Source organism: Miscanthus floridulus, chromosome 12 (genome assembly GCF_019320115.1).
Source record: "Miscanthus floridulus cultivar M001 chromosome 12, ASM1932011v1, whole genome shotgun sequence".
Classification (NCBI taxonomy): Eukaryota; Viridiplantae; Streptophyta; class Magnoliopsida; order Poales; family Poaceae; genus Miscanthus; species Miscanthus floridulus.
In genome coordinates, this window is record NC_089591.1 from 59,541,170 (window position 1) to 59,568,269 (window position 27,100).

A 27,100-nucleotide genomic window follows, 5' to 3' on the forward strand; every position below is an offset into this window, starting at 1 on the left:
TACATTTAGTACTCATGCACGTGCCGCAAGATTCGATGTGATAGATACTGCGCAAGATTTTTTGGGAACTAAACATGCCCTTACACAATTTGTCGTTACCATTAGCTGCTTGCCGTTTGACGCGTCGAAAAGATGTTGCAACGTCCTGTTTAGTACGCTGCTGTCAGTATTTTTTTTATTTCACATTCACATAGAACTGTGTTCTTGTATTGGTAGTGCCGTGCATCCTAGAAATGTACTTGCATGTTTGTTTGTGTAATTGAAAAAAATACAAATGAGTAGATTTGTCACTTGTTTAATGCCACACGCAAATCAAATCCACGGAAAAACTCACCAGACACCAAAGCACAACAACCGCCGGCCGATTCGTGGAACACCTTGCGGCTGTTGTCTGTTGATGCCATGGCGGCGCCGTCGCTGTGGCAGCTGGAGGACGCGGTCATCGCGAGGCTCCGCACCTGCGCCACGTTCCGGGACCTCCTCCGAGCGCACGGCCTCGCCGTGCGGCTGTGCCTCTCCCAGAGCAGCTACGTCGCGACCCAGATCGTGCACATCTGCAACGGCCACGGCCGCGCCGCGCACGCCGCGCGGGTTTTCACCCTGGTCCCCGCCCCGAACTTCCACCTCCACAACGCCATGATCAAGGCCTACGCGCAGAACCACCTCCACTGCGACGCGGTCGAGGTCTACGTCCGCATGCTCAGGTGCCTCCCGCACACTTCTTCGAGCGGCGGCTTCTCCGTCGGCTACCGGTTCACGTACCCGTTCCTCCTCAAGGCCTGCGGCTTCTCAGCTCGGCAGGCAGGTGCACGCGCACGTGGCGAGGTCCGGGTGCGAGTCACACGCCATCGTAAAGAACTCCCTGATCGAGATGTATACGCGTTGCGGGGATTTGTCGCTCGCGCGCAAGGTGTTCGATGGAATGCGGGAGAAGGACGTGGTCTCCTGGAACACTCTCATCTCTGCGCACGCGAGAATGGGGCAGATGAGGAAGGCACGGGAATTGTTCCATTCGATGCCTGACAAGACGGTGGTTTCCTGGACCGCCTTGGTGTCAGGATACACCGCGGTTGGGGACTTCACAGGTGCGGTCGAGGTGTTCAGGCTGATGCAGATGGAAGGATTCGAACCAGATGACGTGAGCATCGTCGCGGTGCTGCCGGCCTGTGCCCAACTTGGCGCCCTGGAGCTTGGCCGGTGGATATATGCTTACTGCAACAAGCACGGCATGCTGGGAAAGATATACATTTGCAACGCGCTGATGGAGATGTACGGGAAGTGCGGGAGCATCGAGAAAGCGCTGCAGCTGTTCCATGGCATGTCCGAGAAGGATGTCATCTCATGGAGCACAGCAATTGGTGGCCTCGCGGCACACGGGAGAGCACGCGAGGCTGTCAGGCTGTTTAAGGTGATGGATAGAGAAGGAAGGGTGATGCCAAATGGCATCACATTCGTGGGGCTCTTGTTGGCCTGCTCCCACGCTGGGCTCCTGGACGAAGGTCTGCGCTACTTCGATTGAATGAAGGAAGATTATGGTGTGGAACCCGGCGTCGAGCACTACGGCTGCGTCGTCGACCTCCTCGGTCGCTCAGGGCGAATCCAACGCGCGCTCGACACCATAGGGGTCACTGCTCAGCGCGTGCCGCAGCCACAGCGACGTCGACACAGCCGTGGTGGCGGCCGAGCGGCTCGTCGAGCTGGAGCCAGGGGATGTGGGCAACCTTGTCATGCTGGCCAACGTGTATGCCGCTGCGGGCCGGTGGGGCGACGTGGCGAGTACGAGGAAGGAGATACGGAGACGGAGCACGAGGAAGATGCCTGGGTGCAGCATGATCGAGGTGGACAACGTGGTGCGCGAGTTCGTCGCCGGGGAGGACCTGGGGCCTGAGTTGGGAGGTATTGCTGCCGTATTGGATATCCTGGCCTCACAGCTTGCCGATGATGAAGAATTACTTGATTCAGATTGTGGGGGTGATGGGAATGTGTTTGCTAGTGGGCAGTACTGAACTATATTGGAAGAGGTGGCCCGATGGTGGAATATGAAGAGACTAGCATCAGGAAGAGAGCTAGTAGATGGCGATAGCTTTCAGGTGTTGTTCTGGTCTCTGACCAAAGGTTCATTTCCAGGATAGCTTCCATCAATGCTGTGGTAAAAAGTTCTCCCACCAACAATTACAAAGGCTCTATGAGGAGTTGATTGAGAATGAAGAAGACTGCCAGCTGGATAGATATAAGTCATCTGAGCAATCAGGACGGTAAGAGCAGTTTCAGTGCACTGAGGTCACATATTTTGTAATTTGTATATAGTGCATTATCTTAACCTTAATCTTTGATATTGAAGGAGTCGATGGCTATGGTCCGGTCTCATTACTCATCCTTCTACCTATGCTCCAGTTAAAGGGCTTTACCTCTATGGTGGTGTCAGTACAGGGAAGACGATGCTTATGGACCTGTTCTATGGACAGCTGTAAGTCTATCAGTTCTAGCCTTCTAGGATAAGATCTCCGTCACACCACTTTGTGATGGAGTTCCAAAGTTTGGGTCTAGTAACAGCACAGGAGCTTATCGGTTCGTCACACTGATTGATGTATGGTTCTTGTTTTCTCTCACTCTATCACGTTTCAGTTTGTCTCAGCCTCAATATATGCAGACAAGCATTTATTCTGTATTTGAACTTTATGACACCTAAAAGTTCGACATTCAGTGTGGTTGCCTTAAGGAGGTTTTATCATAGAATATATCTGATCACATGCAGTAGTCCCTCATACTTAAAAATATATACTTGAATGTAAACAACAGAAATATATTTTTCCCTCAATCTGAATTCTAAAATTCTTCGCCAATAGATTTTGCATACTACTGCCTACATTTTCTTATCTTCAAATAATGAATGATTTTTTTAGTTATGTGCGAGAACAAAGTAAGGCTGTTATGTACAGCCGAGGCTGGACTAGTAGAACTGTTTGAGATGGAACACTTTTGTTTTATAAAGAATCAATAAAGCTAAAAATAATGCTCTGTCTCTCCTATGTCTGATACTGTGGGCAGTGATTCACTGAAGCTCGGTGGAGGAGGAGGTGGGGTGAATAAGGGAATGGAAGAGCCATCCTCAGCGTGATGGGCAGTCACAAGGTGCAATCCTTTTCCTGTTCTGTAGCTATCTTATATTGGATTTACGCTTTAATTCTTACATGAGGTGAATAACTTAATTTTTTGGCTGCTGGGATTATCCACTAGCTACACTGTTTGTTTTGCTACCTTAATTGATCTGTTGCTGCGAACGAATGGTCTCTGTTATGAGCCCTCATCTGTGGTGATAAATGTATTGTTAAAGACTTTTTCGTCTGAAACCAATCAACCCTGATTAAAGGACAGAAAACCACAGCCTTGCAACATTGTGTTTGTATTTTGTGTCGGAGCTAATTTAGAGTGCCGTTTTTGTAGCTGTGTTATGACTTAGTGTCATGTGATGCTAATATCTTGAGTTAGTTGAACAGTCCATGAGTATTGTGCAATCTCTGAATCAGGAGGTTTTCTCCCACTTGTATTTTTCATAGCACTTAGAGCTTTCTCTAGTGAGAGGCTGATTTGAAATAGAGTTTTCTATTAAGAATTGAGTGCGGCTTGCATTTTTATTTCTTGTGTTGGATTGGCGGAACTGGATACTCAATTTTCTGTCTCTGAAACTAGAAGGGACCTGGCACTGTTTATTTTGAAGATAGAATCATATGTGCCATTACCCAATACTAGTCATCGTTTTAAACATGCCTTATTCAAGGGTTGTCACTCGTTAAGGGAGTGGTCTGGCTGTCTTCTGTGAGATTGTGACTGCAGTGGCTCAGAAATCGATAGCACAACGGCACAAGTGAAAAAGAGGTGGCTACAGGGGGTCTTGGTGCCGCTTGTTGCACATATGAGGGAGAGGGACAGACAATGGAACCTTGCATTGCGTGTTGCCTCAGTTTCTCCATTGGATTTCCCCGTACGGATTGCAGTGGTATATCGACACAGCGCCAATGCATTACCTACACCCAGTGACTCAAATGATGGTTTTTGCGGCTGCTGCTGTTTTGTTGCGAGAAAAAAATACTGCACCATTGTTGATAAGCCGGGCTTATAAGTTCGAGCGAACATGTCGGGGATCTGTCACTTGGCTGAGCTAGGGGTCGTGCGCGGCCGGCAGACCGTGAAACTAGTGAGTGCCCCTCAGTTGCAGTGGTACTGCACTACTGCTCGACGCAGATTCCATATAGATTCCTTTCACACCTTCCTCCAAATAAAGAACAGTACTTGCAGCTACGTGCAGTACTACTGCTCTATGCTTATGGACCTGTTCTATGAATAGCTGTAAGTCTATCAGTTCTAGCCTTCTAGGATAAGATCTCCGTCACACCACTTTGTGATGGTGTTCCAAAGTTTGGGTCTAGTAACAGCGTAGCAGCTTATTGGTTCGTCACACTGATTGATGTATGGTTCTTGTTTTCTCTCACTTTATTACGTATTTGAACTTTATGACACCTAAAAGTTCAACATTCAGTGTGGTTGCCTTAAGGAGGTTTTATCATAGAATAGATCTGATTACATGCAGTAGTCCCTCGTACTTAAAGTTATATACTTGAATGTAAACAACCGAAATACATTTTCCCTCAATCTGAATTCTAAAATTCTCCGCCAATAGATTTTGCATACTACAGCCTACTTTTTCTTATCTTCAAATAATGAATGGTTTTTTAGGTTATGTACGAGAACAAAGTAAGGCTGTTACCAGTAGAACTGTTTGAGATGGAACACTTTTGTTTTATAAAGAATCAACAAAGCTAAAAACAAGGTCATCGAGCTCTGCCCTGTCTCTCTTGTCCCTGATGCTGTGGGCAGTGATTCGCTGAAGCTCGGTGGAGGAGGAGATGGGGGTGAACAAGGGAATGGAAGAGCCATCCTCGCGTGATGGGCAGTCACAAGGTGCAATCCTTTTCGTGTTCTGTAGCTATCTTATATTGAATAACTTAATTTTGTGGCTGCTGGGATTATTCACTAGCTACACTGTTCTTTTGCTACTTTAATTGGTCTGTTGCTGCTAACGAATGCTATCTGTTATGAGCCCTCATCTGTGGTGATAAATGTATTGTTAAAGAATTGTTCGTCTGAAACCAATCAACCCTGTTTAATAAAGGATAAAAAACCACAGCCTTGCAACATTGTGTTTGTATTTCGTGTCGGGGCTAATTTAGAGTGCCGTTTTTGTAGTTGTGTTATGACTTAGTGTTATATGATGTTAATGTCTTGAGTTAGTCGAACAGTTCACGACTCATGAGTATTGTGCGAATCTCTGAATAAGAGGTTTTCTCCCACTTGTATTTTTCATGGCAGCGACCAGGCAGACCGTGAAACTAGTGCCCATCAGTTGCAAAAAGTCGACGCAGATTCCATATAGATTCCTCTCACACCTTCCTCCAAATAAAGAAGAGTATATATATAAATATATGTGCAGCTACGTGCAGTAGAATGCATGTGCCACTGTGGCAGTGTTTGTACGCGGCGACGGCACGCACATGGAAACAGCACATGTCGCGCACGCTTGCTTCTCACTTCTCAGAAGGATCCATGGACGACTCCTTGGTACATGGACACATATGGTGATGGTGTCGTGCTCCCTTCGGCCCTTCCCTTCTCCCTTGCGCGCGCGCCTGCCCCTGCCTTGTTTTGTTTTCTTGCGAGGCAGGAATCATATGCGGCACGACATGGTGCGTCGTCCGAGTGCGCCGCGGCGGCTTGCCTGCGGCCTCACGTGTTCTTCTGCGCCACAACAACTTTGTCGCCATGTTGGCGTGTTAGCTAGGCTGGCTGTCGTTTTCTCGTGCCAGAACCAAGGGATTCGCTTCACATGGTCCCATTTCCGCAGGGCCTTGGCCCATGGCGCACCGCTCCCATCACCTGCGTCGAGAGGATTGCTCCCGTCACTCGTATGGAGAACCACAAAATTTAGAAAAGGCTTTGCATGAGAAATATTCGTCTGGAGAACCACAAAATTTAGAAAAAGCTTTGCATGATAAAGATCTGTCAGGAGAACCACAAATGATAAAGATTGGGGAAAAAAAAAGCTATGGATTTAGAGTACATGGCTCTTATGAAAAACTAGTGCCGAGTGCAGGAACGGTGGACCGACGATGCCCGTCCCAAACGGTCACATGAGACGGAGCGCAGAAGACATCGCCGGTGGGGATTGCTAAAGGCTTTAAACAAAGATATAGTATAGATTATGAAGACATATTTAGTCAAATTGTCAAATGAACTACCATTAGAACCGTGTTGTCTATTGCTATCTCTAGAGGATGGACATGGCGCCAAGTAGATGTTAAAAATGCTTTCTTGCATGGTTTTCTACAGGAAGGAGTTTATAGAAACAACCCCCTGGTTATGAAAGTCAGTCTACACCTAATTTTATTTGCAAGCTAGATAAATAAAGCTTTGTATGGGTTAAAACAGACGCCTAGAGTATATATGGTATTCAGGATTGAGTGAAAAGTTGATTGATCTTGATTTTAGGTCATCCAAAGCTGATACATCATTATTGTTTTATAATAAAGGGGGTGTTACAATTTTTGTTCTCGCATATGTTGATGATATCATATTCATCGGTTCAACATCTAAAGCAATTCAAGCACTTTGCAAGATCCAAACAAAGAATTTGCACTAAAAGACGTGGGGAATCTTCACTATTTTCTTGGCATTGAGGTAAACAAGATACGTGAGGAGATTGTGCTTACACGAGAAAAGTATGCTAAAGATGTGTTGGGTCGGGTTGGGATGACAGCCTGCAAGCCGTTAAGTACCGCCCGTTTCAACAAGTGAGAAACTTTCGGCTTATGAAGGATCACCTCTTGGAACAAATAATGCTACACAATATAGAAGTATAGTTGGTGCCTTACAATGCTTGACTTTGACATGACCTGATATTTCCTTTCCTGTGAACAAGGTTTGTTAGTTCTTGCATGCTCCAAGGACAAACCATTGGGCAATAGTGAAGACAATATTGAGATATTTAAAGCATACAACAATGGTTGGATTAACAATGAATAAATATTCCTCTTTATCTGCTAGTGGTTTTTCAGATACGGACTGAGCAGGAAGTATTGATGATCGGCCCCAATCTAATATCTTGGAGTGCTCGGAAATAGGCAACAATGTCGAGGTCAAGCACTGAAGTTGAATATAAAGCTTTAGCCAACACAACAACCCAGATCATGTGGATTTAGACTTTGCAGGATTCAAGCACCAAGAGCTGCTAAATTATGGTGTGATAATATTAGAGCTAAGTTTTTTTTTGCAAATCCTGTGTTTCATGCACATATTAAACATATAGAGGATGATTATCATTTTGTACGTGAACGGGTAGCACGAAGAAAACTTGAAATTAAACATTTTTCTTCTAAAGATCAGGTAGCAGATGATTTTACAAAGCCTCTCATCGTATAACAGCAGGAGATGTTCAAGAGCAATCTCAAACTCAGACCATCAGATTGAGGGGGAGTGTTAACAAACATGTAACAGATAGGATCATGGAGTGCTTGGCAAGGATAGTTGTTAAGGAATTGCTGGTGCCCGGATGTCCGATGGGATAGGATTCCGTAGAGCGGTAACCTAGGCACACTCCCACTGAACGGACCAGCACAACGGCCCATCAGAAACCATTGCGCGACCCCAGCTTCGGTCGCCGGCCAGCCCGCTTGCTCCCCCGTCCGTATGCATAGCCTCCTGAAAGGTCGAGATGGCGGACTAGAGGGAGGATATGAATAGTCCTTTCTAAATTTAATCGCGTCGGCTAACCTAAACAAATGCGGAATTAAAACAATCGGTCTAGCCAAGACTATACCCCTTTATCGAAGTTCACAAGCACCTTATAAAGATCCTAGTTAGCCAACAAAGATGCGGGCTAGCTAGAGCTCACCTATCCAATTCTATGAGCAAGGTCATACAAACCTATGCCACTAGTATTTTGCACACCAGAAAGCTTCTACACAATTCTAGTAAGCAAAAGCACAAAACTCCTAAGCTCACTAGTAATGCTCAATAACAAGGCAACCAATGCCAAATTAGAGAGCACAAATACTTAGCTACACAAACTAAGCAATGTGACTAACAAGGTTATACAAACCAAATTAGCCACGCAAGGGAGCTACTTCTTTGCTACACAAGCAAGAAGGTTGTAAGGAAAATGGACTCTTGGCCCATTTACTTTGGATTTTGGTGTTTGATGACCAACACAACCAAATTGGACTAATGAATTTGCAAGTGTTTGTTTTGTAGTCCAATAGGGTGCAAGACGTGACTTGGACAAAGGCGACATGATGATCCGATGATCAACACTATAAGCAAGACCTTAGGAGCACAAGAAAAGACACAAGATATCAAGCAAAGTCCAAACATAAAGATAGGAACCAAGTCGGACGCAAGATCGTGAAAAAACGAGCTCACAGAGGGCACAGGACGCTGCACAGGACGTTCCGATGCACAGGACGCTCCGATGCACAGGACGCTGCACCGAACGCTGCACCGGACGCTCCGATCAAGCAACAGCAGAGTCAACAGCTGCGACCGGACGCTGCACAGGACACTGCACCGGACGCTCCGATGCACAGGACGCTGCACAGGACGCTGAGTGCCAGAGTCCGGTCAACATCAGTAAGGTTCCAGAGAGCCGTTTTCATGACCGGACACGTCCGGTCAGTACTGACAGGACGCTGGTCAGAGTCCGATCAGTAGCAGAAAAGCGGGATTTCATCCCTAACGGCTACTTTCTCAGTGGGGCTTATAAATAGACCCCCCCAACCGGCTATTTGAGTAGTGTGGAGCTGAGGAAACATACCAAGGGTGTTGATACATCATTTTAGTGATCTCCACTTGTATAGTGCTTAGTGTTTCATCAGGTGATTAGCGTAGGTGCTTTGCGAAGTGCTTAGGTTGATTAGACCACCGCTTATGCGCTTGCTCTTGGTTTAGGCCTAGTGTTTAGTGAGGTTTGAATACCTCTTACCACCCGGTGCTTGCGAGCACCATTGTTGTACATCGGAGGGGCTTGAAGTCTTGCGAGATCACACCAACCACGTTTGTGGTGTGGCCACCACCGTGTACCGGAGGGAACAAGGCCCACAGCGTTTTGACCGAAAGCTTGATAGTGAAGACGGCGGGGAGCATCCGGGAGAGGCTTACCGGAAGGCACGTCAGAGACCCACTTGCGCGTGGGGAAGGCCTGAGGCTATCCATGGAGTTACTCGACCGGGAGCTTGGCCCTTGCGAGGGATTCCTTGCGAGGGGCTCCAACGAGGACTAAGGGGAAGCTTGCGCGCTTCTCGATACCTCGGTAAAAATACTGAAGTCATCGATAGGAGTTTGCATATCTCTACCTTGCTCTTTAGCTTCTGCATTTACATTGATTACTTTACTACGTTTGTGGTAGAGATAGCAACACACTAGGAAAACCATAGTTGCACATTTAGATAGTTTATCTTTTGCATAGGTTTTGCTAAGGTTAGAAAAAGAGACCATAGTTTAGAGTTAGAATTTTTAAGTTGCCTAATTCACCCCCCCCTCTTAGGCGTTATGGTCCCTTCAATTGGTATCAGAGCCGGTTGGCTCATATTTGGATCTTTGGCTTAACCGCCGTTGAGTCGACGCTGTTGTAGAGTGGTTGGGATGGATACCGCTAGGCCTCCACAATTTGATGGCACTAACTTCCTCTACTATAAGGCTAGATGTAACACCTCGAGTGTTAGCCTTGCATAACTTGACTTGCATAACATGAGCATGAGCATCAAGCATCCATAAATCATCATTTACAATTGAAACATTTGATCGAAACATATGAAACATTGCTTGTTATTTCATGTTTCTTGGAACATATGCATATGATCTTATACAAATGAATGCAAGTGGGTAATGCTAGTCACTAAAACACCTTAGCTATACTTAGGTTAACAAAAGGAACCTTGTTCATGAAGGCCATATTTCTTGATCAAGCATTTAAGTGTTATTTCATGTGTTGACCTGAATAGCTATATGAGTGACTACTACATGAAATGCTTTAATGACCTTGCAATTTGTTTTAACATGCTTAGGATATCATTAGGAACAACTTTGGTATTTAGTGCTAGGGCTAGTTTGGTCATTTAGCCATGGTTTGAATGTGTATCATGATTTCAAAGTGACATGTTGGACTAAAGTTGAACTAGGTGTTAGAGACCTTGCATGGAGGAGTTCACTAAAGCAAAGTTGTAGTGTTTAACATAAGGAACAACTTTGATTTTTGGGCCTTTGACTGATTCAGATCCTAACATGCTTGAATTTGGATTTCAAAAATCATCGAATCACTGTTTTCAACACTTAGCCATTTTTGTTCTAAGTCATACTCTGACAGTGCTGTCAGCCCGACTTTGGATCGATTTTTCTCGGTTTCGGTTGCGATTTAGAACAAGTGCATTGAACAACATTTGTAACTGGTACTTAGGTCTACAAAGTTGGTTTAGTAACCTAGCGCTAATTCGTCACGGATTGAAAGATAAATCATCACGAAAACCCGCTGTCAGGCTGCTCCTATCGGGTCAATGGCGACTGAATCGCTGCATTCAGTGGCCGATCGGTTCAGGCCGTGGTCGCCGCGTGGCGCGAAGCGTGGCCGCGCGTCGCCGGCGCTCTGCCCAGCGCGGCCAAGCCAGGCCGAAGCGCGCCTTCTTCACGCCAGCACCCGCCCGCAACGCCCCGCGCCCTCAGTTTCATTTTCCCGCTCCTCCTTCGCAGTCCGCAGCTTCCGCGAGCGCAGCCACCGAGCTCTCGCAGCTCCGCCGTCGCCATAACCGCGCTAGCTCGCGCCTAGCCACTCAAGCACCACCGCGATAGCTCCACCGCCACCCCAGCATCCTACCGCGTCCTCCAGTGCTCGCTGTTCAAGCTCGGTGAGCTCTAACCCCACGCACGCCTCGCCGGAGCTCCTCCGCCACCCTCCGTCGCTGTGGTCCCTCCTAACCAGACCATCCCATGCCACGTTTGAGCGCGTAATAGGCCAACCATAGCTCGTAGATGCTCGTCCGAGCTTGTGTTTGCGTCACCATAGCTTTCACCGACGTCTCGCCGTCATCCCGCCTCGCCGCTCCGCCATTGCCGCCGCCGTCGTCCTTACTGTCGACAATAGGGCCGGCCAAGTGGCTCAATAGATGCGCGAGGTCAAGTAGATCGCGTAGTGATGATGTCACCGCCGGCAACCTCGCCGTCGACGAGCTCTGGCCGCGCCAACACCGCGCAGCGCCGCTGCCCTGTTCCGTGTCACTGACGCGTGGGGTCCCCTGACCAGCGGGTCCCACCTGTCAGCGACAGCAGTAGTGTAGGCTAACTCATTTTGAATCCAGTTTTTGATTTGTTTTGTTATTTTTGTATCTTTAGTTTGGTAGCTCCTAAAATGATGAAATAAATATGATTGTGTTGCTTAGGAAGTGTAGTATTTAGTAAAAATGTGTTCTTGACTTCAACAGTAGAAATTTCTGGAAATTTAAATAGGGATTTCAAATGTGCTTTTGAATGCATTCAAATTTGTTTATTTTATATCTAGAGTTCCTATGCTCCAAAAATTATGAAATTTTTGTGGTAGGCTGTTCTTGTCATACCTGAGCCTGGATAAAAATTTGAGAACCAGTGCATGTGTAGATCTATAGTTATAGATTTTTCTTTTATAAATAGTTAATCCTTGCATGAATTTTTATAAATTAATTATAAGTCCAAAATTCATGAAATTTATTGGAGGTGATACTAGTACCATATGGATGTTGAGAAAAATAAGAAATCTGTTGCTTGACACTTTTCAATAGGATTTTCCATTTATGCTATTTCAAGCCTTGCTTCCTTATCATTTTTGTATAGGATGTTCTACTTAGCAAAATGACATGAAATTTTTGTAGTAGTCCTTTGATAGCATTATTAAGGCTCTGTAAATTTTTGAGAATTTATTCAGCACATCTGATATATATTTATTATTTAACCTAGATATCTAAATAAAATAATAAAGGCAATTTAATAAATAGTTTGGGCTTTGCCATTATATCATCTTAACTGTATTTGGTATGCTTACACTGTTGGTAGGTTATATGTTGTCAAATTTTGAATGATTACCTGATGTAGAAATATTCTTACTTTATATTGCATGTTAACACATTTCCGGACTGATTCTAGAGTGTGATGAGTTACATGTTGAAACTGATGTGTACTGTAAAAATGGTTAATAACCAAGTTGTAGAGAATTTGTTAAGCTTTCCAGAAAGTCCAAGATCACTGTCTTCGGATTTGTAGAACTCCAGTTATGAGTGAAACAAGTAGATACTGGTTATGGCATAGTCGATGCATTGTAGAAGTAGTTAAGTAGTAAGCGAGAAGAGATATGCACCTACTCAAACAACGAGATGCACATGTTAACATTATGCATTCGTAATACTCATACCATACTCATGCATCTAGGATCGGAGGAAGCGATCACATTACTGGAATTCGAAGAAGCAGAGGAAGGGAACCCGCAGGAGGATCCGCAAGCCGCAGCTCCCGAAGGCGTGGAACAGAACCCTGAAGAGCTTCCGGAGTGCCCTGACCATCGTCCTACTTCCTTTCTGCGAGGCAAGCCTCAGAGCATTATAAGTCTCCCAGTATTTTACAAATGTTTACTTACGTATTTATGATTGATGCATTAGGTTATAAGAGTTGAATGAAACCACTTGATGCATGTACTATTCCTTGTCCAGATATTAACCCTTTAACCGGTATAGGTCCAGGAGCTGAATATATGCTTAGCCATGCTTAGACCGGTAGAAGTTGGGTGATGTTCTGTCACCTGCGAGATATAGGTGGATACCGGAGCACGGTTGGCTATATCTGCTATCGTGGAACAGAACCATGTGGTAAAAGTAAATTGAGACCGGACGGGAGGTCGATAGGGAAGCAACAAGGCATGGAGGTCTTGGGTGTGGACTTATCCCCGTCTGTGTCGATTAAGGACCGTACCGTTGTTGGCGCTTCTGACAAGATTGAACGCATGCCTCTCACTTAGCTGGCCGGATAACTCGTTCCGACCGCGAAGCCGAGTAATTCAACTCAGGCCGGGACCCGTTTTGTTGTGCGCTCCTTCCGGGGAACAATCAGACTGAGCCCAAGGGCAGGCTTGGCCTGAGCATCCTGGCATCTGGTGTTCTAGATTGTGCGGCGCAGTACGGACCCGCGAAATGTGTACCTGAGTTGTACCAAAGGTGACCTAAGACTATCATGGCTGATAGATCTGGGTTTATGTTAGGAATAAATTCCCAGCTGGTTGAAATCGATTCGAATCGCCGTCTCTCCCGGATAGTGAGAAACTTGGCTAGTCCCAACATCGTAGTAACTATATTATGAAACATGATGGTTCAAATGAATATAGAATTACAATACCTGCTATGGTTACTATTGTATGATTCTAAATAATATACCACATGTTTGGCATAGGATAGTTGCTAACCTAGAAATGGATAGTTATAATTAACTTGATAAAAGAATCACAATTGTACAACGGTTAATTGCCTTTTTCGCAAAATGTTGTCAAGTTACGTCCACTTATACAGCCTTGCATAATCCTTGGAGTCGTTTTATTCCTGGTTCATGACGGGTAAGTCTAGCTGAGTACCTTCTCGTACTCAGGGTTTATTTTCCCATTGTTGCAGATGGCACTGTGTATCATGGTTATTGCAAGAGTTGCTTCTATCCCGCTGTGGATGAGGAGTAAGCCTTGGGCAGGCTTCCCTAGTAATTCCTATCTTTGCTTTTGTGGACCGTGATCTGGTTTGGCACTGTATCAAACTACGTTGGAAACTTATCTTCAAACTTATTTGCTTCCGCTTTAATTATCAAACTCGGTTTGTAATAACTTTCTATTCGTACTCTGATGATGAAAAGTATCTGTGAACTTTATGTAATATGTGGCATGTATGTTGAATCCTGTACGATCTTGGTTGTTGTAAATCGTTTATCGAGACCCGTCGTGGTACTCGACGGACTACCGGGTTTATATGGATTCAAGTATGACAGTGCAACTGCTTGCGGATTGCCATTGTACTTGTATTCTTATAAATTGGTCGGTTCTGCGACAGCTGGTATCAGAGCGGGATTCAACGTTAATTGTCACAAGTGTATTTAAAACAAAAGTTTTTGTGTTCCAAAACCCTTTTCTAGCAGCTAATAGTAATTAATAGGTATTTGAAATCTAAAGTGTGCCAATGATCACTTTCCTTATGCCCAGATTAAGGACTATTAGGTGGCTATTTAAGTACTAACATGGGGGTTTTTACTTCGTCGTCCATACGGCGTGCTATAGTATGGATGCCATTCACTTGAGTGGTAATGTATGGATCAAATGCCTCTACGCCAAGGTAAGATGAGTGTATGACCGCAAGGTGTGAGCGTGCGGTCGGGAAGAGTTAGCATTGGTACGGCTAGGTATGCATGCTTGCATGTATACATGGTACGTATTTAATTGTGGGTTTAAATTATTGTTGGGTAGATTGATACGGAAGTATATGTATGGGGATACATATATGAAAGTATTTACAATTACATTCTGCATATTTCCTTATGGGTTTAGGGCTGAAATGAAATTTTATGCAGGTACACCAACAACGAAACGTGTAGTTCGACTAGTTACGATCTATATGAGAGAACGTATGTATGCCACCGTGTCTACCGTTAGAAACAAATTTTTCCTAAGTTTGCGAGGACGTACGGCACGAGCATGCATCATGTTAAACACCATTCACATAATCACATTTGTTCCTCCCCTTATAAAATTCTTACTCGGTTATGTAACTCTTATCCATTATGGCATTGTCTCACAAAAGGGTACATGTTGATGGTGCAGATGGCACGCACCAAGCAGACTGCTCGCAAGTCCACCGGAGGTAGAGCTCCTAGCCGTCAGCTTGCTCCACGTACCCGTCAACGTCACACGTTCCTTGGAGAGTTTGGGATGCCTACCCTCTTGTGGAGAGTGCTCAGCTATGTAGGTTATCCCGATGGAATGGAACCCCGCTACTTTTGGGCAAATGAGCGGTTGGGAGAAGGTCTCTTAGTTACTGTGGAGGCCATTGTTCGTCCTCGAGGTGACGAGTCTGAGTGGACAGGTTGGTGTTATGAGTCGACTGGCAGGACTGCTGAAGAAGCAGCTGGCAGGGCAGCCTTTGGGATCCTGAGGGATATCATGGATCGTTTTCCTCAGGAGCTGGCAGCCGCTATGGTTGGAGTCTTTCCAAGAGGTAATCCCTCCACTGACTCATGGCAGCAGGCAAGAGGAAGACCTTTGGAGATTGGTGCAGTAGAAAGGCAGAACAGCGATAACCCTGCCATGAGCGCCATGTTCGCAGTGATGAGAGTGTTAGAGGGAGTTGAAGGTAGCCTCAGACGTGTGTCTGGTGCTCTTGGTCATGCCCGCGAAGACCGACGTCAGCTTCAGAGGGAGCACGACGCCGAGATAGAGAGGCTCACTGAAGAAATGACTCGGTTAACTCACCAGCGAAATGCAGCTTGGTCCAGGGAAGATGTCCTGAGAGCTCGACAGTTTGAGCTGGAACAGCAGTTGGCCAATGCGGAGGGATACAATGATAATCTGCATGAAGAGGTTCACCTACTGCACAATCAGCTCCACCCTTATGTACCACCTGGAGCCGCAGAAATGGGTCTAGAGGGGTACGAGGAAGAAGAAGAAGTGGCACGTGAAGAAGAAATAGAACCTGGGGAAGGAGATGATTCTGCGTCTGACCTCGATAGTGATCATGATGAGGATTAGATCGCTTAGCGTGTAGTGGGAAGACTAATGTATCACCTTTATTTATGTAATGAACCTGTAGTTGGAATTTGGCATTAGTAACCAGACTATCATGTAATGTTAAATTGCACATTTGGGTAAACGTTAATGCAATTTCCGTTCCTTGTCGGTCATCACGCTTTAAATTGCATGCGTTATGAGCACGATAAGTGGTCAAATTGGCGATGTCATGTTGCGAGAATGAATTATTATGCCTCTGTTTTTATTGTGCTTTCGAGAATTTTTCTCCAGTAATTTCAGTTTGGCATGAGTACCTAATTCGTCTGCAATCTCTTGGCATCGACCCATAATCGCTTATTGTTGCAACTTCGCAGATGATGCGCACCCATGCAGGAGCTAGCAGCAGCCAGGATGGCAACCATGATGACTTGCCACCCCCACCGCCACCATCTGCTCAGGAATTCTTTACCCAGTTCCTGGGTAGCCAGAGGACAATGGAAGAAGCTTTGCGCCTCATCGCGCAAAACACTGCTCGTGGCCACCCACAGCAACCAGGGGCCGAGCCAAATCAGCACAGTACATTCAAGGAGTTTCTGGACACGAAGCCTCCGATCTTTAAGGTGGCTGAGGAACCACTGCAGGCCGAATGAGTGGCTGAATACCATCAAGCAGAAATTTCGTCTGCTAAGGGTCACCGAGCACCTCAAAGCTGAATATGCTTCTCATCAGCTGCAAGGACCAGCAGGAATCTGGTGGACGCACTTTCTATCGTCTCTGCCTGCTAATGCGAGAGTGACCTGGGATCAATTCAAGCTGGCTTTTAGGGGACACCATATTCCCCCGGGCCTGATGCGCATGAAAGCAGCCGAATTTATGAGGCTCACTCAGGGAACCAAGTCACTCACAGAATATATGCACGCATTCAACAACTTGTCACGATATGCTCCAAATTTTGTGGATACTGAAGAGAAAAAGATTGAGAGTTTCAAGCGAGGTTTGGGTACCAAATTAATGAAGACTATAGGCAAATTCTCGATGTGCCACGTACAATGAGTTTATTAGTGATGCCTTGACCCAAGAAAACCACAACAACCTGCATGCAGTTGCTAAGGGTCGCAAGAGGGCATATGAGGCCAGTGCATCCGGATCTTTTCAGTCAAAAGCGCCTATCGCAGCTAGGCCACCATTTCGTCCACCTGCATCCAAGTTCAGGCCTCCACCACCGAAAGCTTCAGAATAACAGGCCACAGAAACCGTTTCGTAAGGCGTTCACTATTGCCTTACCAAAAGGGAATGGTAATCAGGACAAGCTCCACCGGATTCAAAAGTAATCAACCTTGTTTCAACTGCAACCAACTGGGTCATTGGTCCAAGGAGTGCCCCCACCCCAAGAGGAATGGCAACCCAAATCAGAATAATCAAAGGCAGGTGAATGCCAGGGCACGTCAGGGACAAGTGCATTATACCGCTGTGGAGGAAGTGCCCGTCGGAGAAGTTGTCACGGCTGGTATGTTTCTTGTCAACAAGCATCCCGCTGTTGTTTTATTTGATTCGGGAGCTTCTCATTCATTTATGAGTCAAGCATTTGCATCTAGACATGATCAAGAAATAATTGAAGTAAGTAAAGGGGGTTTTAATATAAGTTCAGCATGGGGAACGGTTACTACCAAAAAGATAGTAAAAAATGTACTCATCTTGATACAAGGGCGGGAGTACACCACAGATTTGATAATATTGCCGGGATTGTCGATAAGTGTAATCTTAGGCATGAATTGGATGAAGTATCATGGTGCTCTTATTGACACCAGCACCCGTACTATCATGTTGAGAGAACCCACTGGGAGGGAATGCTTTTCTAGTTCCACTCTCCCGCGATTTCGAACCCCAACATTTAGCCTATGCTATCCAAGCCACCACAATATGTGATATCCCAGTGGTTTGTGAGTTTCCGGATGTATTTCCAGAGGAATTACTAGGTCTACCACCTGGATAGGGATGTGGAATTTAAGATCGAATTAGTGCCAGGTACCGCACCCATATCCAGAAGGCCCTATAGAATGCCACCTAATGAGTTAGCAGAACTCAAGGTTCAATTGCAAGATCTATTGGACAAGGGTCTTATCCAACCTAGCTCATCTCCGTGGGGATGTCCAGCATTGTTTGTGAAAAAGAAGGATAAGTCACTGAGGATGTGTGTAGATTACAGACCACTCAATGCTGTGACCATCAAGAACAAATATCCGTTACCCCGCATCGACATCTTGTTCGATCAGCTAGCGAAGGCAAAGGTATTCTCCAAAATTGACTTGAGATCAGGTTACCATCAGATAAAGATCAAACCGGAGGATATACCTAAGACCGCTTTCTCTACTAGGTACGGCTTATACAAGTATTTGGTTATGTCTTTCGGACTAACAAATGCTCCAGCCTATTTCATGTACCTAATGAACTCGGTATTCATGCCCGAACTTGATAAGTTTGTGGTCGTGTTTATCGATGACATATTGATTTATTCAGAAAATGAGGAAGATCATGAAGAGCATCTGAGGATTGTCCTATCCAGACTAAGGGAACATAAGCTATATGCCAAGTTTAACAAATGTGAATTTTGGATGAGCAAAGTGCCTTTCTTAGGTCACATTTTATCCAGAGATGGAATCTCAGTAGACCCATCAAAAGTGCAAGAGGTCATGGATTGGAAAGCCCCAACTTCGGTGCATGAAGTTCGGAGTTTCCTAGGGTTAGCAGGATACTATCGTCGGTTTATTCCAGACTTCTCAAAGATAGCTAAGCCTATGACTAGACTACTTCAGAAAGATGAGAAATACAAGTGGACACCAGAATGTGAAACAGCCTTTCACACCCTCAGAACTTTGTTGACTACAGCACCAGTGCTAGCACAACCAGACATTGAGAAGCCTTTTGATGTATTTTGCGATGCATCAGGAATAGGCTTGGGATGTGTACTTATGCAAGAAGGGAGAGTAATTGCATATGCCTCTCGGCAACTGAGAAAACATGAAGTCAACTACCCTACACATGATTTGGAACTTGCAGCCGTTGTCCATGCACTAAAGATATGGAGACATTACTTGTTGGGCAATGTATGTCATATCTATACTGACCACAAAAGCCTCAAGTATATCTTTACCCAGCCAGAACTGAACATGAGACAACGTAGATGGTTGGAATTGATTAAGGATTACAATTTGGAAGTGCATTACCATCCGGGTAAGGCAAATGTAGTAGCTGATGCACTTAGTCAGAAGTCCCATTGCAACACTGTGGAAGCACTATTGGAAGATGGATTCAACTTGCTACATCCGGCTGTACTACACAATATCACAATCAGTTGTTCGCTTGAAGGCAAAATCATAGAGCTACAACAGACTAATGTAGGAATAAGTCACATAAAGAGAAAAATGCAAGAGCAAGAAACAAAACATTTTAGATTGGACGAAAGAGGTGTATTATGGTTTGAGGACCGGCTAGTGGTGCCGAAAGACCAAGAGCTAAGGAATCAAATTTTAGAAGAAGCTCACTCCTCCAAATTGTCTATCCACCCGGGTAGTAGTAAGATGTATCAAGACTTGAAAACCCGTTTTTGGTGGACTAAGATGAAGAAAGAGATCGCAGCCTATGTTGCAAGGTGTGATAACTGCAGTAGAGTGAAAGCCGTCCATATGAAAACCGCTGGATTACTTCAGCCACTGCCTATTCCAGGATGGAAATGGGAAGAGATCAGTATGGACTTTATTACAGGCCTTCCAACAACGCCACAAGGCCATGATTCAATCTGGGTCATTATCGATCGTCTTACCAAGTCAGCGCACTTCATACCCATGAACACGAGGTATATAGTTGGGAAATACGCTGAGATATACGTATCCCAGATCGTGAAGTTGCATGGAGTACCCCGGACCATAATATCGGATAGAGGACCGCAGTTCATAGCTCGTTTCTGGGAACACTTACACCAAGCTTTGGGAACCAAGCTAATCAGGAGTTCAGCTTATCATCCGCAAACTTCAGGACAGACAGAGAGAGTAAACCAAATCCTAGAAGATTTACTTAGAGCTTGTGTTATATCTTCAAAAGGGTCATGGGAGAAATGGTTACCTTTAGCTGAATTCTCCTATAACAACAGTTATCAAGCGAGTATCAAAATGGCTCCATTTGAAGCCTTGTATGGTAGAAAGTGTAGAACTCCATTGAATTGGATTGAGCCCAGTGAAAGGAGATATTTTGGTATTGATTTTATCAATGAAGCCGAAGAACAAGTACGTATTATCCAACAACACATGAAGGCAGCTCAATCACGACAGAAGAGCTATGCCGATAGAAGAAGAAGACCACTAACTTTTGAAGTAGGTGACTATGTGTACTTGAGAGTATCACCCATGAAAGGTGTGAAGAGATTTGGGATGAAAAAGAAGCTTTCACCAAGATATGTAGGGCCATACAAAATTTTGGAACGAAAAGGAAATGTGGCATATAAGCTACAACTACCACCAGAGATGAGTGCAATCTTTGATGTGTTCCATGTTTCTCAGCTAAAGAAATGTCTTCGAGTACCGGAAGAAGCCATTGCACCCACCAACGTGCAACTTCAATCGGATTTGACTTATGAAGAAAAGCCAATTCGAGTATTAGAAGTGATGGATAGAGTAACAAGGAGTAAGATCATTAAGTTTTATAAGGTGATGTGGAACAATCATAGTGAACAAGATGCTACATGGGAAAGAGAAGATTATCTGCAAGAAGTTTATCCCACCTTTTTCCAAGAATGGTAGGTCTTGCAAATCTCGGGACGAGATTTTTATAAGGGGGAGGGGCTGTAACACCTCGGGTGTTAGCCTTGCATAACTTGACTTGCATAACATGAGCATGAGCATCAAGCATCCATAAATCATCATTTACAATTGAAACATTTGATCGAAACATATGAAACATTGCTTGTTATTTCATGTTTCTTGGAACATATGCATATGATCTTGTACAAATGAATGCAAGTGGGTAATGCTAGTCACTAAAACACCTTAGCTATACTTAGGTTAACAAAAGGAACCTTGTTCATGAAGGCCATATTTCTTGATCAAGCATTTAAGTGTTATTTCATGTGTTGACCTGAATAGCTATATGAGTGACTACTACATGAAATGCTTTAATGACCTTGCAAATTGTTTTAACATGCTTAGGATATCATTAGGAACAACTTTGGTATTTAGTGCTAGGGCTAGTTTGGTCATTTAGCCATGGTTTGAATGTGTATCATGATTTCAAAGTGACATGTTGGACTAAAGTTGAACTAGGTGTTAGAGACCTTGCATGGAGGAGTTCACTAAAGAAAAGTTGTAGTGTTTAACATAAGGAACAACTTTGATTTTTGGGCCTTTGACTGATTCAGATCCTAACATGCTTGAATTTGGATTTCAAAAATCATCGAATCACTGTTTTCAACACTTAGCCATTTTTGTTCTAAGTCATACTCTGACAGTGCTGTCAGCCCGACTTTGGATCGATTTTTCTCGATTTTGGTTGCGATTTAGAACAAGTGCATTGAACAACATTTGTAACTGGTACTTAGGTCTACAAAGTTGGTTTAGTAACCTAGCGCTAATTCGTCACGGATTGAAAGATAAATCATCACGAAAACTCGCTATCAGGCTGCTCCTATCGGGTCAATGGCGACTGAATCGCTGCGTTCAGTGGCCGACCGGTTCAGGCCGTGGTCGCCACGTGGCGCGAAGCATGGCCGCGCGTCGCCGGCGCTCTGCCCAGCGCGGCCAAGCCAGGCCGAAGCGCGCCTTCTTCACGCCAGCACCCGCCCGCAACGCCCCGCGCCCTCAGTTTCATTTTCCCGCTCCTCCTTCGCAGTCCACAGCTTCCACGAGCGCAGCCGCCGAGCTCTCGCAGCTCCGCCATCGCCATAACCGCGCTAGCTCGCGCCTAGCCACTCAAGCACCACCGCGATAGCTCCACCGCCACCCCAGCATCCTACCGCGTCCTCCAGTGCTCGCTGTTCAAGCTCGGTGAGCTCTAACCCCGCGCACGCCTCGCCGGAGCTCCTCCGCCACCCTCCGTCGCCGTGGTCCCTCCTAACCAGTCCATCCCATGCCACGTTTGAGCGCGCAATAGGCCAACCATAGCTCGTAGATGCTCGTCCGAGCTTGTGTTTGCGTCATCGTAGCTTTCACCGACGTCTCGCCGTCATCCCGCCTCGCCGCTCCACCATTGCCGCCGCCGTCGTCCTTACCGTCGACAATAGGGCCGGCCAAGTGGCTCAATAGATGCGCGAGGTCAAGTAGATCGCGTAGTGATGATGTCACCGCCGGCAACCTCGCCGTCGGCGAGCTCTGGCCGCGCCAACACCGCGCAGCGCCGCTGCCCTGTTCCGTGTCACTAACGCGTGGGGTCCCCTGACCAGCGGGTCCCACCTGTCAGCGACAGCAGTAGTGTAGGCTAACTCATTTTGAATCCAGTTTTTGATTTGTTTTGTTATTTTTGTATCTTTAGTTTGGTAGCTCCTAAAATGATGAAATAAATATGATTGTGTTGCTTAGGAAGTGTAGTATTTAGTAAAAATGTGTTCTTGACTTCAACAGTAGAAATTTCTGGAAATTTAAATAGGGATTTCAAATGTGCTTTTGAATGCATTCAAATTTGTTTATTTTATATCTAGAGTTCCTGTGCTCCAAAAATTATGAAATTTTTGTGGTAGGCTGTTCTTGTCATACCTGAGCCTGGATAAAAATTTGAGAACCAGTGCATGTGTAGATCTATAGTTATAGATTTTTCTTTTATAAATAGTTAATCCTTGCATGAATTTTTATAAATTAATTATAAGTCCAAAATTCATGAAATTTATTGGAGGTGATACTAGTACCATATGGATGTTGAGAAAAATAAGAAATCTGTTGCTTGACACTTTTCAATAGGATTTTCCATTTATGCTATTTCAAGCCTTGCTTCCTTATCATTTTTGTATAGGATGTTCTACTTAGCAAAATGACATGAAATTTTTGTAGTAGTCCTTTGATAGCATTATTAAGGCTCTGTAAATTTTTGAGAATTTATTCAGCACATCTGATATATATTTATTATTTAACCTAGATATCTAAATAAAATAATAAAGGCAATTTAATAAATAGTTTGGGCTTTGCCATTATATCATCTTAACTGTATTTGGTATGCTTACACTGTTGGTAGGTTATATGTTGTCAAATTTTGAATGATTACCTGATGTAGAAATATTCTTACTTTATATTGCATGTTAACACATTTCCGGACTGATTCTAGAGTGTGATGAGTTACATGTTGAAACTGATGTGTACTGTAAAAATGGTTAATAACCAAGTTGTAGAGAATTTGTTAAGCTTTCCAGAAAGTCCAAGATCACTGTCTTCGGATTTGTAGAACTCCAGTTATGAGTGAAACAAGTAGATACTGGTTATGGCATAGTCGATGCATTGTAGAAGTAGTTAAGTAGTAAGCGAGAAGAGATATGCACCTACTCAAACAACAAGATGCACATGTTAACATTATGCATTCGTAATACTCATACCATACTCATGCATCTAGGATCGGAGGAAGCGATCACATTACTGGAATTCGAAGAAGCAGAGGAAGGGAACCCGCAGGAGGATCCGCAAGCCGCAGCTCCCGAAGGCGTGGAACAGAACCCTGAAGAGCTTCCAGAGTGCCCTGACCATCGTCCTACTTCCTTTCTGCGAGGCAAGCCCCGGAGCATTATAAGTCTCCCAGTATTTTACAAATGTTTACTTACGTATTTATGATTGATGCATTAGGTTATAAGAGTTGAATGAAACCACTTGATGCATGTACATTCCTTGTCCAAATATTAACCCTTTAACCGGTATAGGTCCAGGAGCGAATATATGCTTAGCCATGCTTAGACCGGTAGAAGTCGGGTGATGTTCTGTCACCTGCGAGATATAGGTGGATACCGGAGCACGGTTGGCTATATCTGCTATCGTGGAACAGAACCATGTGGTAAAAGTAAATTGAGACCGGACGGGAGGTCGATAGGGAAGCAACAAGGCATGGAGGTCTTGGGTGTGGACTTATCTCCGTCTGTGTTGATTAAGGACCGTACCGTTGTTGGTGCTTCTGACAAGATTGAACGCATGCCTCTCACTTAGCTGGCCGGATAACTCGTTCCGACCGCGAAGCCGAGTAATTCAACTCAGGTCGGGACCCGTTTTGTTGTGCGCTCCTTCCGGGGAACGATCAGACTGAGCCCAAGGGCAGGCTTGGCCTGAGCATCCTGGCATCTGGTGTTCCAGATTGTGCGGCGCAGTACGGACCCGTGAAATGTGTACCTGAGTTGTACCAAAGGTGACCTAAGACTATCGTGGCTGATAGATCTGGGTTTGTGTTAGGAATAAATTCCCAGCTGGTTGAAATCGATTCGAATCGCCGTCTCTCCCGGATAGTGAGAAACTTGGCTAGTCCCAACATCGTAGTAACTATATTATGAAACATGATGGTTCAAATGAATATAGAATTACAATACCTGCTATGGTTACTATTGTATGATTCTAAATAATATACCACATGTTTGGCATAGGATAGTTGCTAACCTAGAAATGGATAGTTATAATTAACTTGATAAAAGAATCACAATTGTACAACGGTTAATTGCCTTTTTCGCAAAATGTTGTCAAGTTACGTCCACTTATACAGCCTTGCATAATCCTTGGAGTCATTTTATTCCTGGTTCATGACGGGTAAGTCTAGCTGAGTACCTTCTCGTACTCAGGGTTTATTTTCCCATTGTTGCAGATGGCACTGTGTATCATGGTTATTGCAAGAGTTGCTTCTATCCCGCTGTGGATGAGGAGTAAGCCTTGGGCAGGCTTCCCTAGTAATTCCTATCTTTGCTTTTGTGGACCGTGATCTGGTTTGGCACTGTATCAAACTACGTTGGAAACTTATCTTCAAACTTATTTGCTTCCGCTTTAATTATCAAACTCGGTTTGTAATAACTTTTTATTCGTACTCTGATGATGAAAAGTATCTATGAACTTTATGTAATATGTGGCATGTATGTTGAATCCTGTACGATCTTGGTTGTTGTAAATCGTTTATCGAGACCCGTCGTGGTACTCGACGGACTACCGGGTTTATATGGATTCAAGTATGACAGTGCAACTGCTTGCAGATTGCCATTGTACTTGTATTCTTATAAATTGGTCGGTTCTGCGACACTAGAATGGCTTGCCATCTTGAGGCAGTTGATTTAGGTATATGGAGAGTCACTCATGACGGGATGAAACCCATTAAGAATCCCGAAAAGCCCACAAAGAGTAACGAAAAAGAAATGCATTTTAATGCTAGAGCTAAGAATTGCTTGTTTGAATCTTTTAGCATGGATGTGTTTAATCAAGTGTTCACCTTAAATACGGCATATGAAATTTGGTTAAAACTCCAAGAGCTTCATGACGGCACAAGTAATGTCCGTGAGCAAAAACATTGTCTAGCTAAGTAAAATTATGATTCCTTTGCTATGAATGATGATGAGCTTGTTCGTGATATGTATTCTCGATTGAATCTAATTATCAATGAGCTCTATTCAATAGGATTATTAAATCTAGATGATGTGGACATCATGAGGAAGATCATCTCCGTTCTACCACAAAAGAAATATGCAAGCATCATCACCATCCTTCACAACATGGAGAACTTGAGCACCATGACCCCAGGCATTGTCATTGGCAAGCTAGTGGCATTTGAAATGTCACGTAAGATGGGTCAAGGAGAAGCATCTTCATCAAGCAAAGGCAAAGCTCTCGCTTGTAGCGAGAAGAAAAAGATGAAGGGCAAGAAAGTTGAGTCAAGCTCAAGCTCAAGCTCCTCAAGTGAAGAAGAAGAAGATGAGGATGAGGATGATGATAAACAAGAATCAAGTGATAATGATCAATCTTCCTCGTCCACCTCTGACCTTGATGAAGAATCAATTAAACTTATCAAAAAGGTAGAGAAGATGATTGTAAGGCCCAATGTCAAGGGTGTGCCCATCCAAATTCAAGACCTCGTTTTCACTAATCAAAGAAATGAGCAAAGAAAGAGAGGATGCTATGGATGCGGCGAGTTGGGGCACTTTGTAGAAGTTTGTCCAAACAAGCCCACACCCAAGGCAAAGAAGAAGGCGTGCAAGAACAAAGCCCTCACATCAATAAGGTCATGGGATGATTCTTCAAGTGAAGCAGATCATCACAAGAGGCGAGGGCGCAAGCACTCATCATCAAGCTCTTCTCGTGTGTGCCTTATGGCATGAGGTAATGAAAGTCCATCCTCTAGTGAAAGCGATAGTGATGATGATTTGCCTTCTTATAGTACAATTGTGCAACAAAATCTTAAATATGCTAAAGTTTGCACTAGTCAACAAAAGAAGCTCAAAAATTTAAAAGAAGAGCTAGGTAGTTCACAAGAAGCATACAAGAATTTGCTTGAACAATATAAAAACTTTGCAAATCTCAATGTTGAACTATCTACTAAAATTGAGCAACTTGAGGCTAGTGCAACAACAAATGAATGCACAATCAATGATAAGCAACTTGAAAAGAAAAATAAAAAATTAAAAGAAAAATTAGCTAGCTCACAAGAAGCATATAATGTTTTGCTTGCAAAAATGGAAACCATGTGCAAACATTGTGATGAGCTAACTAATAAAGTTGCTAATCTTGAAGCCGTTAGCACAAACCCCACCAAGGCATCTAAAAAGAAAAGTTCTATCTTTAACATGTCTAAAAAGGATGCCTCTACTTCTTGTAATGATTTATGTTTAGACTCACCTTTGTGCAACCAAGTTTGTGTTGAGAAAGTTATTGTAGATACATGCACACAAGAGGTTGCAAAAGAGAATGAGCAACTTAAGCAAGAAGTAGCTCACCTCACCAAGGACTTGACTCAAGTGAAAGGCAAGGCGAAGCAAACCCAACTTCATCAAGATAACACCATCAAGGGAGTGAAGAAGCTTGATGAAGGACAAACCATGGTTTGCTACGTGTGCCATAAGGAAGGCCACAAGTCCTATGAGTGCAAGGTGAAGAATGGGGGAGGAGCAAAGGAGGAGAAAAAGCAAACAAGCAAGATCTCCAACACCTACACCAACATGGTGGACAAGAAGGCCTCCACACCTTATCTCTTGAAGAAGAAGAAAAATGACAAGGTGGTGGCCATCAAGGTGAACAAGCAAGTCAACAATTTGGTCAAACACTTTTGGGTGCCAAAGGAAATCATTTCAAACATGAAGAGCACCAA

At 44.4% G+C, this 27,100-nt stretch overlaps 1 pseudogene; it reads left to right on the forward strand.

The window, feature by feature from the left end:
- Positions 1 to 361: 361 nt before the first annotated feature.
- LOC136496655 (pentatricopeptide repeat-containing protein At2g20540-like) lies at positions 362 to 5,294 on the forward strand (annotated as a pseudogene).
- Positions 5,295 to 27,100: the final 21,806 nt, after the last annotated feature.